General features: G+C 40.6%; 1 protein-coding gene and 1 pseudogene across 7 annotated transcripts in view; both read right to left on the reverse strand.

Moving 5' to 3' along the window:
- Nucleotides 1–15,962, reverse strand: part of Ptprt (protein tyrosine phosphatase receptor type T) — a 1,084,881-nt gene that overhangs the window by 632,943 nt on the left and 435,976 nt on the right. The gene's annotated exons all lie outside the window — the stretch shown is intronic.
- Nucleotides 9,407–10,842, reverse strand: LOC110319335 (annotated as a pseudogene).

Genomic DNA, 15,962 nt, shown 5'->3' on the forward strand with positions numbered 1-15,962 from the left:
TGACTGACAAAAACCAAAATAGATACATCTTAACAAGGAAGAAAACAACCTTGACAGGTTCAGGAGGACATGCCAAGCAATTTAACTGCCTGCCAGGATACAATTCAATACCATTTAAAGAAAATTGACATAAATCAGACTGCCTAGAGCATATTGTCTGGGCTCCTTGTGAAGAAATGGGAAGTAAAATACTAATAAACAAGGTACTAGGAAATAAACAGTCCCCAAATACGATTGAGAAGTTAGAATCTGCAGATGAAAACATTAAAATAATTATTATATATGTAATGAGGGAGTGAGAGGAAATTCAAAATAGTGAAAGAACAAAAGAGAGCCATAGGAGAGGAACAGAAAGTTAAATGGATGGATAAACTGATAGATGGGTGGATCAATTGATGATGGCTGGCTGGCTGGATGGATGGATGAGTGGATGAATGGATGGATGGATGAGTGGATGAATGGATGGGTGGACGAGTGGGTGGATTGATGATACAATTTCATCACTAAAATGTACCAAACCCAAAACAAAAACTTTGTTCTAGTGTTACTAGCACTTTTTCTGCACAACAAAAAAGAAAGTAATTAAATATCAGTAGAAATTACTTAATCTGACCACCTTGGAGTGAAAAGAAAAGACTAAAATATAAAAAGATAATGAGGCTCAATGTGCCAGGTAGCATCATGTGATCTAATGTGTGCAGTTGTCTAGTATTTTTATGTCATAAAGACAAACTGAAAAAACAAAGGTAAAAAAAGTATATCAAGAAATAATAGGGTGCAGATATAAAACATTAATAGATTACTTGCCTAGTGTGCACCAGGCCGGGGGTTTAATCCCCAGTACTGAAGAAAAACAAAACATTGTCACCAAAGATGAAAATCAAAGAAAGCAAAAATGAAGTAAATGAACCTTTACAGCACTACTAGGAAGCTTGGTATAGCAACATTTGTCTACTGTTTCAGGCATATGGAAAGGTGAGGCAGGAGGCTCATTTGAGCCCTAGAATTTGAGAACTGTCAAGGTAGATCAAAAAGGTGGATCAGTGGGTAATGGTTCTTGCCACCAAAGTTGAAACCTGAGATCAATGCCCAGAACCCACATGGTAGAATGAGAGAATTGATTCCCATGGGTTGTCCTATGGCTTCCACATGTACACAATAGCATGTGTGCCCACACATTTACTTATATGTAAATAAAAATACAACAATGTTTTTATTAAGAGAACAGTCTTGGCACTATATTAAGATTCTCTATATATTAATTAATTAGTTAATTAATTAATTAAAAACTAAAGCCTCAATGGATAAGGCTTTACTAAGGCTCATGGACTGGAAATTTTATTTTTAGTCAATGACAAGTTTTCTCAAAATTCTTATATAGAAAATGAAAATTTGGGGGCAAAATCCCAAAGTTTATTTTTTTCTTTTTAAGTGGTTGACATACTTGTCAACATGTATAGAGAAGTACGCAGGATTCTAAACAGTTAATACAAAACTTATGAAGAGAGAGTGGGGGTCAGCATAGCGCACAGCACCTTTTGCTCATGTTTACTGTGCCTCTAGCACTGTTCTCAACACTCAGCTTAAGTTCATCTGCAGCAGGATGTGCCTTATTGCCCTTCTGCCCTTCCTATAAGAATCCTTAATTCTGGAGGATGCTTTTTCCAGAACAGAGATTGAAATGGCCTGACTCACAGCTCAAAATAGAGACAGGTTGCCAAACGCAGCAACTATCTGCCAATGCTTAGCAGACTCACAGATACATGAGATAATAATTAGCTGTTGTTTAGTTTTATGCTTAGAGAGTCTTAGGATTCATGTGGATTTCAAAGTATAATATACATTTAGTATAGCCAAGACAATGAGTTATCAAAATATTAATAAACAAAGCTATCAACAGAAAAGAATGGGGGATCTAGCTAGATATGAGCCCACACATTTATAGTCACCTAACACGTTGCAAAGGTCTAAGTGCAATGAATTGAGGCAACAATACTTTTGTCATCATACATTATCAGTTGATATCCATATGGATAAAGTGGATCATCATCTCCATATAACATCTCACTTAAAAAACATCATCTTAAACTGATTATATAGGCTTATGTGTGGAATGTAGAATAATATATATTCTAAAATAAAATAAGAATATTTTTATTTCAAGGAATAAAATTCTTTTTTAAATGTGACCAAAACACAGAGCAGAAATATAGCTAGGAGATACTAAAATGAATATTTTTAAGAACATTGTTTCATATATATGATAGATAGATAGATGATAGATAGATAGATAGATAGATAGATAGATAGATAGATAGAAAACAGATAATCTTTGTGTGTGTGTGTGTGTGTGTGTGTTAATGTGTTGAATCCAACAATCTTCAGTATAATGCAAGTTAAAATCACAGTGAGATCTCTCCATATGCCTAACATTAGAATGCCTAACATTACAAGGCTGTCAACAATAACCCATTCTACCTGTTGGTACCTGTTTAACTCAAAGAATAGATCCATTCTTGATTATATATCTAAAGAAATAGAGTCAAAGTACTATACAGACAAACACATATAGAATGATCATAACAGCAGTGTTCAATAAAACTAAAATAGGTAGCAAGAAAAGTCTTTATAAGACAGTGAACATGTTTTGTATATACACACAATGCTGCCCTATGTAAGAATAAAATAGTGAATGCACAGAATGCCAAATTCAATGAGCTAAACTCACAAATACTCTTTTTAATGAAGAATATGGTCAGAAACACACACACACACACACACAAATGGTTCTACTTACATAAGATTCAAAAACAGAGAAAAGGGACTAAAATTCCCAATACTATTGAGAATGAGAGTTAATGCAGAAAGTATGCAAAAAAAAGGTTTTGGGGGTGACAGTTATATATCACATTTTGGTCAAGTGTTCCCTATATCTGTGTATTCAGTTATGATTTGTGTTCATTTATGTACTTACATACTGCTTCAAAATCAACATTTACCCTCAGACATACACCACCCTACAAATCCATTGCAAGAATCAAGTTGAGGGCTGACAAGTGCCAATGTAGGGATTGGGTAATGATAGTAAAGAATTCTGTCCAGCGATAGGAGCTAAAATGTCAGGACCACACTGATTGATTAGATGTGAAGATGAGGTGAGGTAGGAACTTAAAATGAATCTCGGATTTCTTTCTAGTATTAGAGGTGAAATAAGTAGGGAGATCATTAATGGAAATCAAAACTACAGGAAGAGCAAGTTCAGCTGGAGGTGCCTGTGGTCATCTGCAAGAATGTCTCTGGGAGGTAATTAACTGGAAGTTTGGCGGAATTGTCCAGGCAAGAGAGATGGCTATGAGATTCATCAGCAACTCTAGTCATAATTAAAATAATGAGACTGGATGGGATCTGTCATAGAAAGACCATGAAGCAAAAAGCATCATCAACTGCTGGTATGGAGCCAGTACTCCAGGGATCTAACATTTGAGAGAAGAAACCATGTGTAGGGCTGACAAGTTTCAACTGGAGAAACAGGGACAAGACCAAAAGACATCAGTCATGGGGTCCCAGTTCTGAAGGGATGCAGAGTGGTCTGTGAACTTCACTTCTTCACAAAGCCTGCCTGGAAGGCACAGAGTTAGATCTAAGCTGTAGTCCTCAGGCAAGTTAGCCTCAGTTTCTTCAGTGCTATAAAGGGAAATACTTAGCATCTATGTTAAAGGGTTTCAGGAGAACTAAACAGAATGGTACATTTAAAGTGCTTAGCAAATAACAAGTAGCTATGAGTTATAGCCACCACAATCCTCATGTTGCTAAACCAAGCAAAGTGTTCTTTCTCAGGAGGGTGGATACAGGGATGAGTTACAGGCTAGGAACACTGATGAAATCACTAATTGCCCCAGCCAGCAGAAAGCAGAAAGGGAAGGCCTCAGGAGCACAGGAAGATGAAATCCCATGATACGCAGAAACAAGTAAGAACAGATGTGGACATAAACACTCTGACAAAGTGGTGAATGCTGCATAGGATAGGTGCAACCCTACCATGGACAGTCACCACATACTGACAAGAACTTGGAGAGATCCTTAAGTTTGGGACAATCAGTGCTGGTAGGAGAGATACTGAGGAAATAAGTTTAATTTTTTCACCTGCCAATCATTCACTCTCTCATGTTTGAGAGACACATCAAATGTCTACCAAGGAACTTAAGAAAGTTCTTATCCTTGAAAGGAAACATTCCTCTAGAATGTTGACAGAGAACATAAGAGGAGGCTAATATGCATTGATCATTTTCTCTCTCCCAAACTGTGAGTTTATGTGCATAACAAACATTTAGTGTGTGTGTGTGTGTGTGTGTGTGTGTGTGTGTGTGTGTGTATTCATCCTTTAAGAGCTAAATGACAAACTCAAGGTCAGATGACAGTAAGTGTCAAAGCCAATAATTGGAAAATAGAGCCACATTTAAGCAAGAAATTGCAGAACATAAGATGGGTGTCACAGATGCTCCGTCTGTTGTTAGAATTATAGAGAACTCAATGAGGAAAATGCCATATGGATTAGAAAAGAGGAGGTTGACCAGAACTCTGGTATTACCCAGACATATGCACCGACAGCACATTGGCTGCACACAGAAAAGTCAGGAGTCTTACTTGCTTTCCCATTATCCACACATGGTTTCATCTTGAATGAACACAATTCATTCTAATGACCAAAGTTAGACTGGATTTTTGCCAAGCGTTCCTGAGTCCACGGAATTGTCCTTCTGCACTGTCAAATCCCCAGATTGCATACTTAGCAGCTGTTTTAAAGATATTTTGTCAAAATTGCATGTCATATAGGCACAGAATAATTTGTCGCAGGCATTTTTACATCTGGCTGACTCCAATCAAATCATCCAGGGATTAGGTAAAAACTTACAGTTTTTATCAGTTTTAATTACTTAAAACAATTTCAATGGCCATTTAAATCTCTCCCACCCCACCCCCTACATATTCAACACAGAGTTGCAGAAATAATAGAGAACAGATGGCTGAAATATTTAAGACTCTGATTTTTTTAAAAAACAAAAACAGCTAAGAAAATACTTCATTTATTTTTTTTCAACTTAGAAGTAACTGCTTTACAAGAAAAGGACAGCTTTGCAATATCTAAATTCACTTGAAAAAACACATTTAATCTAATTTTTTACCAAAATGAAGGATTTCTCTTAGCTCAATGTTGATTGGGACTACCTGGCACTTAGAGGGAACTCAGATAAGCCTGTTAATAGTGCAGCTTTGAGTTGTGAAAGTTGGTGTTTAAGGAGCCTCCATACATGTATCTTAAGGAAGGGACCAGGCACAGCTAGAGTTGACTAAGGGTTTGTGTAGACTTGAGCTCATTCTCAGGCTGTGCAACTTCAAATATGATGAGGAGATGCTGTTGTAGGCCTGATGCAGTTGACACACAATACTCAGCTTCTAAAGGGAGCTGAAGTGTGTCCCTAGGTGTTTATATTCAATTTGTTTGTGTTCCTCAAAAAGTTCTTATGCCATAAGCATAGGCCTCAACGGATGAATATATATATTGTCCCCAAACCCAAGCCAGGCTAGCAAGCACATTTGGCCAAAATGACCTCTATCTTTTATCCCTGCTTTAAGTGGAGGATATGTTTCATCCCTTTAGTGGGAACTGGACTTCACAGTGGGATAAGATTAGTTAATCAGTACAGGAGGCTCCAGATATATTGAGTCTTGTCAGGCTAACTACCTCTGATAGGAAAAGGCTTTCTCATATCATTAAGGATGTTGCTGGTCTCAGGGAATGAGTTGGTTTCTTTAGGAATGAATTGTTATATAAGGGAAAGACTATCCCCTCTTTGGTCTTTGACTTCCTGACTCGGCATGTTATCTCTCTTTGCTTATGTTCCTGGCCACATTGACAGCCACCATGAGAGCTGTTCAGAAGCACATGGCCAAGTCTTTAGAATTGTGAAGTAAATGATCCTTTTTCATTCAAAAGCCTCAGCCTCAGGTATTTGTTAGAGCAACTGAAAACAGATTAATATGACTGAAAAGGACCTGGTGGGAGGCTGACATCTGGATGCTGCAGAGGCTATCATGTCCACCCAGGATTCTCTCTAAAGGGAGAGACTCGAAAGGAAGAAGTCAAATTCTGAGGCAGAATGCCCAAAGCTTCTAATGGAAACATGGATAAAGCTACTTCCAGACTTCCTTCCAGTTCTGAGCTCCATAATCCTCATGCTGATCAGAGGGGACGCTGCTAGAATTTACACTAATAGCATACTAGGTTGTTGATTAAAAATACAAATCCTTGGGGTTCTAAGCTCTAGACCCAGCACACACACACACACACACACACACACACACACACACTCACACTCACACTCTCACACACATACATACATACTTGCTCACTCATTCAAAGGTACACATTCACATACACATACACACACATTCTCACACACACACAGAGCTAACTAGCTGTATGGTCAGAACAAGCCACTTAACCATTCTAAGCTTTGTTTTCTTCATCCTATTCTCTCTTATATAGTGTTGAAAATACCATAAGTTCATGTTTGGCACAGAAGTACCAGTCACAAACAGCAAACTGTCTCTATTCATCCTCCATTACCTCACAAATATGTCACTGAAGGAGGAGCCTCTAACCACCTCTCTGATCCCTGTTGTACATTGTGCTGGTTTCTCTCAACCACTCTGTCTAAATTATTTTAATTGGGTGAGTAAGACCCTCCTCTGTCACCATAGCACAGATAAGGTCTGCTGTTACGAGATCTCAGTCAATGTTCGAAGGGTGATAAATACCATCTCTCTGGAAAAGGACTATCACTATCACATTGTTCATAAACAAATGAAGTTGGTACCCATGACTTCTTTGGTACCAACATTTCCAGGTTCCCATGCAAATGGGTATGGCCATTGTAGTTGAGTTCCAGACACTGAAAAATAAGTGCATGCACACTGCCTTTCAGGCTTTGCCTATCAAAACAAATAACAGAAATAAACTTCTCACTAGATATTTGATGCAGCAGAGAAGGTGGTGGACAAATGATAAGAGGAGCCTGGGCTCCAAGTCACCATATAGAGAAGAGTTTCCATTAACTGGTAAATTTTCTTCCATTTGAATCGCAAGAATTTGTTGATATTTTTATGCTATGGCAGTCGCCTCTAGTAAGCACGTCTCTAACTATAATGTGCTGAGGGATCACTTAAAGAGCTGGTCTCACCATAGGCTACAAAGCCATAGCAGAATTTCTGATTCTGTACATCGAAGGTTGGCCTCAGGCCTTGGAGTTCCCAATTATGTTCTTAGGTGATGCTGGTGCAGAGAACACTTTGGTCATTGCTGACTTTGCCTAACAGGTTTAGGATCACCACTTACTGTAGCTGAGCTTGGGTAACTGATGAACTTAGGTAGGTAGAGACCTTGGACCTACACTGTTCACCTACCATGCTATCCTCGATGCTCTGAGCTCACAGCTTGTCTATCTATGTGAGAAGACACCTAAGAAAATACACAACTGACAAATGTTGACAAGCATCAAATGAGAGGAATGTGGGACTGAACTATTTATTGCTTCTAAGTAAGTGGCACTCCTCCAAGGAGAGAGAGCACTGTTTGAACAACAGAAAGATGTAGCATCTGCAGGTGTAAAATGATGTCAAGAACAAATGTTGCTCTGACCTGGACAGAGAGACAAATTGCGATGAGGTTCTTAGAAATGTGTAATGAAGGTTGAAGCTAGAACTGAGAGTAGGAAATTGATCTTAAGGAAATCAGGGAGACAATGTGAAGAACAGGTGATTCTTAGGAACAGTGTGTTTAGCGAGCTAGAACAGAGGCTGTCTAGGACAGAAGCAAGGGGAGGGTGATCTACTTCAGTAGGGAGAATATAGATGTCCCTGTGGGCCTCAGTGGTACAGGTCAGTGCAAGCTCTGAGAGGCAGGCAGGAAGCACTTGGGAAATTTCCAGATCAGTGACTGGCAAGGGTGGAGGACTGGGAGGAGCAGCCATGCTCTCCTGTAGGATTCTATCTGAACAGACAGGCACACAGCAATTCAAGAGGGACACAACCATGAAAGTAGCCTCGGGAAAGAGGGTCAGTTAGAACAGGTTGGGGTGTAAAGGTGGTTGGTTCATGTAATCTGCAGGTTCTGTAAGATCTTGGAGCTGTCATCAGAGCAATGATGTTCCTATGTCATTCCTATCATGAACTACTTGCATGGAAAAAGACACTTGAGTTATGTGTACCCGAGAATGTTTCTTCCCCCTTTTCTCCCTTTCCCCATCCCCTATGAAGTCCCCCTCCCCCTCTCCCTGTCTCTGTCTCTACCATCTCTTCTCTCCCTCTTCCCTCTCTCCTCCCTTCTTGTCCCTCTCCTCTTTCCTCTCTCCCCTCTCTTCCCTTTCTTCCCCTCCTCTCTCTCTTCCCTTCTCCTCTTTTCTCTCCTCTCTTCCCCCTCTCTGCTCAGTCTTCCCTCCCCCTCTCTCCTTTCTTTCTTTTCTTTTTTTGTTACCTTAGTAAAAACAGTATAAATAAGTTTTCATTTTATTGCAAAGCACCCTATGAAGCCGACAGTAGATATCCTCACTTAAAGAAAAATGGTTACAAAGGATTAAGTGTGTATGGTTGAATTAAAGCCTGATTAACCATCCTAGAGTTGGAATACACTTTTACACCTACATTAGGCCTATTCTTCATTTCCATCTTCAAGTTAAGTCTGTCTGTCCAGTAAATCAGTAAGCACAGTACAAGGTCGATGATTTTCGGAGTTCCCCTGAGCCAGGGAAACCAAGCCACTAAACAAAGCCCAGTCTCCTGTGCAGACCACACAGAATGTAGAGGATTCTTCTGTCCGTGTTCTGCTGTGTAGCTGACCACACACAACGTAGAGGATTCTTCTGTCAGTGTTCTGCTGCATAGCTGACAGTTCAGTGACTGATAGAAAATCGATTTAACCTCTTAAAAATCACTCTTGTTTTTGCATTCTTTCTTGTGTTTAATTTAGAAAAGTAAAAAGTATAAATTTTATCTCATAATTGGAGCGATGCCTTAGAAGTGCAGCTTATAATTCCTATGGGAAAAAATTAGGTGATCATTACTGAACAATAATTAATAACTTAGTCCTTCAAGCTCAAAAAGAGTAGTAAGTCTATGGATGCTACTTAAAATCTAGTTGACATTGATTTTTCAAGTATCAGCAATATTAGTCTTTAAAATGTTACCATTTGTGTAGTGCAAAGAATATTTATGTATATAAACCAAACTACTGGACAAAAAAGAAATGTAATCATCAGAACTGAGATTTTCTTGTGAATTCCACTTCATTTCCAGTCCATCTCTTAGGTCATCTGGGCTCAGCAGTCTTCTTGAGTAAAAAGCCATTTCTTCAATTTAGTTTTCTTCTCCTTCTTTGATAATACAAATGCACCAACCACTGAGCAATAAAAGGCCATGTAATAGCAAAAGCTAATGCACCAGGGGACATCTCAAAGGGCCACCAAGCTGGTCTCTGTGAGAAGGTTTGATTACTTGTCTGCAAAGATAATTTCGCCTGAGAAGCAGTTAGTATTTCCAGTTTATGAAGTCTCTGAAGGACGTTCTGCATGTCCTCCTGCAATCTAATGAGCACAAGAGCAATCTGCTCGTTGAGGCTGCCTCTGGACCCCCAGTCTGAGCCCCAGCATTCTCCATCACCTCCACTTCCTACTTGCCGACCCTTGGTTCCTTCACTCAAATGTGGCATTCTATGCCCTCTCCCTTTCCTGATACTGGAGAAGTCCTCGCTCTCTCTACCTCTCTTCTCACTGTGCGGTGCTCCACTGTTACTTCTGCCATCTTCTCCTCCGTGTTTCATTTCACCTTTTCCCTTGACTGCTACCATTTGCATTTTCCCAATGCTGCCATTTCCAGGAGATTGCTGAGCATCTTCACAAAAACCAGAACTTTCCAAGTGCTGATTAGGATCACCACCTAAGTAATACTCTTCTTGTCCAAATTGCTCCATAGAATCACAGTATACTTCACTCTCTGAATCACTTGTTAAATGATGTATTCCTGAAGCATCTTCACTGGGATCTTCATTTGTATCTTGGTGAACACAGACAATGTTGTTTCCTGTCTGCTTCGAGCTCCGATCTCCAGGCTTTGCATCTTCACTGCTTCTGGTGCTCCAGGAAGAATCAGTATGAATGTCATTCTGTATATCCTGAGCAAAGCTATCTTTATAGCCACTGGTAACAATTATTTCCAAATTCTTATCTGTTGATTTCTTCATCATTTTCTTATCATCACTGCCACTCTGTTCTGCTCCTTTTAACTCTTCTTGGGCCTCTTCTTCCTCAGACTCTGCCCCACTATCGCTGCTCTCTGCTTTACCATTATCAGCTTTGGCATTTGAAGAGGTCAGGACATTACCAAGCTCTGAGGTCAAGTCAGAGCAGCTCTTGCTGCTCTTTTTGTCTTCTACAATCTCATAAAATGGACCTATAACATGCAGCAACACTTCCACTTTCTCAGTCATGGGCATAGTTTCAATAATCTTTTTTCATTTCTTCAACATATGCAAATCATGGCTTCTTTAGTCATATCACCCAGCGAACTCCAAGCATCCCATTTATATCTTCCAATAGGATCCCAGAATCCAGGCNGTGAAAGTTTACAGGGTCCTTCAGTTGCCTGTTTGTAGAAGCTATAGAACTTAAGCATCATTTCATTTGTTGGTTGGAATGATCCATTTTTTGGCAAACTCTGGATCACCTTCATGGCCGCCTCAAATCTGGTCTCATACACTGATGGTGTGTCCGCCATCTCCAGCTACCAGCGCCGGCCTCAGTCCCAAGGTCTGTCCGTGGTAATCACACAGCAGCAGCAGCACCAACTTCCCCAAGAGCCTGCATGGAACTTGATATAGCCACATGACTGGCAAGGCCTGTTCATTTTGTCTAGATGCTGCCCATCACCTTGCCCCCGTGGGCTTATGGGAACTGTAGTCCCTTTCTTTCTTTTCATTCTCATTTCCCTCCCTTCTTTCCTCCTCCTCTCCTCTTTCCTTCTCTTCCTCTCTCTCATATAAATACTCATTCAGGCATACTCTTTACCTCTATCTCCTGTTTTTACAGACACTTCTGTACATCCATCTATCAGGTTGATCCATTTCACTGTCATTAAACTCCATTTGATGAACCCTTGCCTAATGTACCTGTCCCATTACCTGACCATTCAGAGATTACTTCCAAATCCCCACATGGTTCACAATCTTATATCTGTCCTCATGCCCAACAGGGGAAGCCTTTGGAGGATACCAATACCCCTGTAATATCAGAAGGCCCTTTTCTTCACCTTCTGTACAGTGACCTACACTCCAGATTTGTAATTCCCTTGAGCTTCCTCATCTTCCAGGAAAAGTTCAACCACTCAATGAGGCAGTATCACAGATGCTGCAGGGTCTGTAAATCTCTTGATGAATTTGGTAAAATTCCAGTGCTGCTTTAGTAGACAGAGGGAAAAATAATTCAACATTTCAAACTAACTCTGAGGTAAGACAAATAGTGCTGACCTCGGACAAGTATGCGGGTACCCTTTGTCTCTACTGCCCCCCTCCCCCACACTTGGAAGCAGATTCACCCACACAGCAGACTGTCAGAACAGTTCTTGCTGAGCTCACAGATAAATCTCTTGGGTGTTTACACTAGTCCCTTTGACTCCTGGAAACTGCCCCTTCCCTTGCCATTTGATGTTGCATCTGGATTCCATGAGCCTCTGGTTTCTAGTCTGTGATCTTTCCAGGAACTTGGCCCACAAAGAGAATGTTTATCCATTCTGTTTTCTCTTAACCTGGTTAAGACTAGAATCCTCTTCCAATGCCCTCTGTAAGTCCTGGGGGATCTGAGTTCAGCCTGTCTACTAACTGACCAAACATGGGATGTGCCACTGGTCTAATAGCACCACCCAACAGAATGTTGTGAAGCCAGAAATTGCTATGCAGTTATGTTTCCTTACACAAGTGCTGCTTAATTTTATTTTTAATGACATTTAATCTACTTAAAGTTGAGTTTAAAGAGCAGCATGTGGCCAATGGTTGCCATGTTGGACAGCAAAAATCAATACGACAAATATCTCAGAGATGGGTCATCATATGCCAGATGTTCCACTGAACTATGGTAAATTTTAACTGCCTGCTAAGGAGTAAGCACTAGTCAAGGCAAATCATGCTAATTAGACTCAGATGACCTGAGTTCGAGTACCACCTCTGACACTTGCTAAATGAGTGACTTTAGCAAGTAAAAATCTCAAACTTGGCTGAAAAGCTTAGCCATTTTCCCATTTGACACATGGTCATAACGATACTTACATTACAGAATTGCTGTGATCCCTAATTAAGTGATCACAGACAGAGTGGAAAAGTCAATGTTTAATATGTAATAAGTGTATGTCAATGCTATCCTGCTTTCTATTGTGTATAGGCACATGCACATACATAAGTTCATATGTGTCCCTACACAGCATGTGTGGAGGTCAGAGGGCAATTTGGGTGTTTGTTATCATCCCCCACCTTGTTAGAAACAGCCTTGATGCTGTCTTCTGATTACTATGTTGATTGTTTTGTCTTTATGTTTCTTGCAAATGTCCTCATTTTACTAACATGAAAGCAAACATAACACAGAAAACTGGGCTTGGACTTAATTCTGGCAGCTCTGAAGTGACCAGCAGGTCAGCCATGGACTGTTGTCCCCCAGAGGCTTCAGTGCTACCACTAAGGCAACCTTCCCTGGGGACCATGGCCACTGTAGAACACAGAAATATCCTAGACTTGGGACATTTGGCTACACCTCACCCTATGACACCCTGCTCAAGGGCAGATGGACAGAATGCAGCAATGAAGGCCCCACTGTACTCCTGAGATTTTTGTCTCTGTTCTCTTCTGTGTACCTGACAAATAAGTGCTCCTTCACTCAATAGATGCTCAAGAGCTGTAGTGATAACCTTCTTTAGCTCTGTAGTTAGGGGAATTCTTCCTTCCCTTTCTACTCACTGAAGCCAAGCTGCATGCATCTAAGTGCAGTGTGGTCCCCAGTAAGATGCCAATTGCCTGTTTAGCTACCTTGGTTGTGTCTACCTACAGAAGGTGTCTAGCTTGGGCAGCTAAATCTTAGAAGCAGAACTCATCCCAGCAAGAGGCCACCGAGGAGCCTTCATGGGAGGCTTGATCAGCTGAGCTGGGCTGAAAACACCACTGGGCTTAGACCAGGGAAATGGAATTTTCATTCTGGTTCTGAAAATATTGTTTTGTCTTAGGAAGGTTATGTGATATTTCTGAAGCAGGTCTTAGGATGAGGGAATGAAATTATGTAAGTATTCTGTGACTTTCAAGGTATTCGCTGATTCATTAAACAAAATATTTATGGGCCACCTACTGTGTGCTCAGCCACAGGGCGTACAATAACAGGCAAAGCAAGAATATTATTCTATTCAGAAGGTCACATGAAATCTAATTACTTAAGTATGTCACTACTGAGATTAATCTTGTAAGGGAATATTAAATAGCAATGAACATGCATTCACATCAGCTATACCTTTGTACTCATATCTGTTTGACCCCTCATCCAGCTGTTTTGCTACACCACCTGATGGTCTAAACCTATCCTTGCATCTCTGAGTTCCCTTGGCTTGTGTCTCCTGGTAGGGATGAGCCCAGGAGAGGCTATGCAGAATTTTTGTTAGGGAGGATCTAGGGCACTTTTTTGTATGCCATCTCCACTGGATCATCAAGCTTTTTCTGGTCTTGGAACCCCTCCTCACTCACCTATTTCTCTATCTCTGGAGAGCAGCAGCTTTCTCTCCTGCTCCTCCAGGCTGTATCCCTCCATGCCAGTGTCCTTCCTCTCATTTGTCAACATAGCCCTTCCATTGAGTTCTTGACAGAAGCACACATGGGTTAAGGGAATAGGCATTGGCCTCAGAAATATGTTGAGTGCCAGCAGCATCTAGGGCAGGGGTAGGGTCTCAGGAAAATGCACCTGTGAGGGAGCTGAAAATTAGGGACATGGTAGCCAAAACAGGGCTAATGAGAATCAAGCTCTTCCATTTTCCAGACAAGAAAAGAGAGTCTCAGAGGAACCAGGCTGGGCAATATCCAACAAAGCCTGACCTTGTCTATGTATGCAAAGTAGGTCATTATGAATCCACATTGTAGATTCTTATTGTGACCTCTTGGGTTGTAACAAATTACTGAACATTTAGAGGCTTAGCAGAAAGCAAGCACATCACACATCATCCTGCTATTTCCAACAGGGGAAATAAATCCTATATTCAAGATATTGAGCAGGCTGTGTTATCATTGGAAACTCTAGATGGTAATCCGGTCCTTGCTTCTTTCATTTTCAAATTTGAGAAACAGTCTGGTTCTTTTGGCTGGTAGCCCCTTTGTCCATCTTTAAGATGCCAAAATTGCCTTTCCAGTATCTCTGCCTTACCACATTCCCCCTTGAAATCTGAGCTCTGTTCTCGCTTATGAACCCCGTATGATTACACTGAGTCCAAACAACTCAATATAATCCTCACAACTCCAAATACTTAGTCACATCTGCCAAGTCCCCTTTATCATCTAAGAAAATGTATTTACAGTTTCTGGAGTTTAGGATGTAGGCCTGACCCCCTCTGGGAGCCACTTAACTTCCAATCACTGGGGCCTCAAGCTCAGGAGTGGCTAGAGCATTGCCCATTAAAGATGCTGAGTCTCACTGAAATAAAAGGAGAACAGGATTTTGAGGACCTTTGGCAGAAAGGGGATGGGCCAGCCATCTAACAGTGTAACATTTAACCTGAAATTTTTATTTACTTTCATTTTCTTAAAATTTTTGGATAGTGTCTCCTATAGACTAGACTGGCCCTAAACTCACCATATAGCCAAAGCTGGCCTTTAACCCTGATCTTCCCTCATCCATCTTACAATAATATACCATCAGTCCTGGTTAAGAACCTTTATAAACTTCATGTACCCTGATTTAAAAATGGCAATAACTGCTATTCTCTATGCTGGTGGGACTATATGAACCAGTATGTGGATATCTTACAACCTAGTAGGTCCCCTTCTTACTACCTAGTAGATCTCCTTGTTCATCCACATCTCCTTCAGCCTTTTCTGCTTCCATTCTCAGGACACACATGTGGTGGCTGTTATGGCTCATCTGTGGGCTGATGAGCTGTTACTTATGGGGTTTAGAGGATAAAGAGACACAGAAGTAAAGAAAATCCACACTCATCCCACTGAGACAACGACAAACACAGATTCCAAGAAAGTTGGGCAAAGGAGAAATGTGTGAATTCCTTTCTCAGGGTTGTACCTACCCCTCCCCTAGAAGCCTCACATTTTGCTGAAAATACCATGAGAAAACAGCATCCACTGACCATGACACACTCCTTTTTAATGTCCTTTGAAGATCGTCCTCCTCTTGGCAGCACAATGGGAGGCTGTTTTTGTCTTGAACTTGGGGTGGCTTTGGGCCAGTCTCTTCACTCATCAATGTGTTCTTCCAGATTTTTCCTATAATCTGCATGCTTCAGTCAGATAAGAGAAGAATCCCTAAATTCTACATCATATCTTCTTTGCTAAGTTCCTGATATTACAGAACATCTCTGAATCTTCCTGACAGCTAAGATGATGCTTGGGTAAGACACTCTAAGCACCTTGTTAGCAGATTTAAAAAAAAAAAAAAAAAAGGCAGTGATTCTGTTAGAGATAGTATTTAAAGCATGTCAGGTGCTTAACATGGGTTACACCCTTTTTTAAACATAACATGTCACACTTGTCATATTTCCCAGGAGATTAGAGACCATGGGAGGGTAAAGGTGTTGCTTCACTGATGTCATATGAATGACACTGAATATCTAGAGCACTAAGGTATCAGCATATGCTTATAGAAAGGCAGATAATAGAATGTGTC

The sequence above is a fragment of the Mus pahari genome, chromosome 3 (genome assembly GCF_900095145.1).
Source record: "Mus pahari chromosome 3, PAHARI_EIJ_v1.1, whole genome shotgun sequence".
NCBI classification, from domain to species: Eukaryota; Metazoa; Chordata; class Mammalia; order Rodentia; family Muridae; genus Mus; species Mus pahari.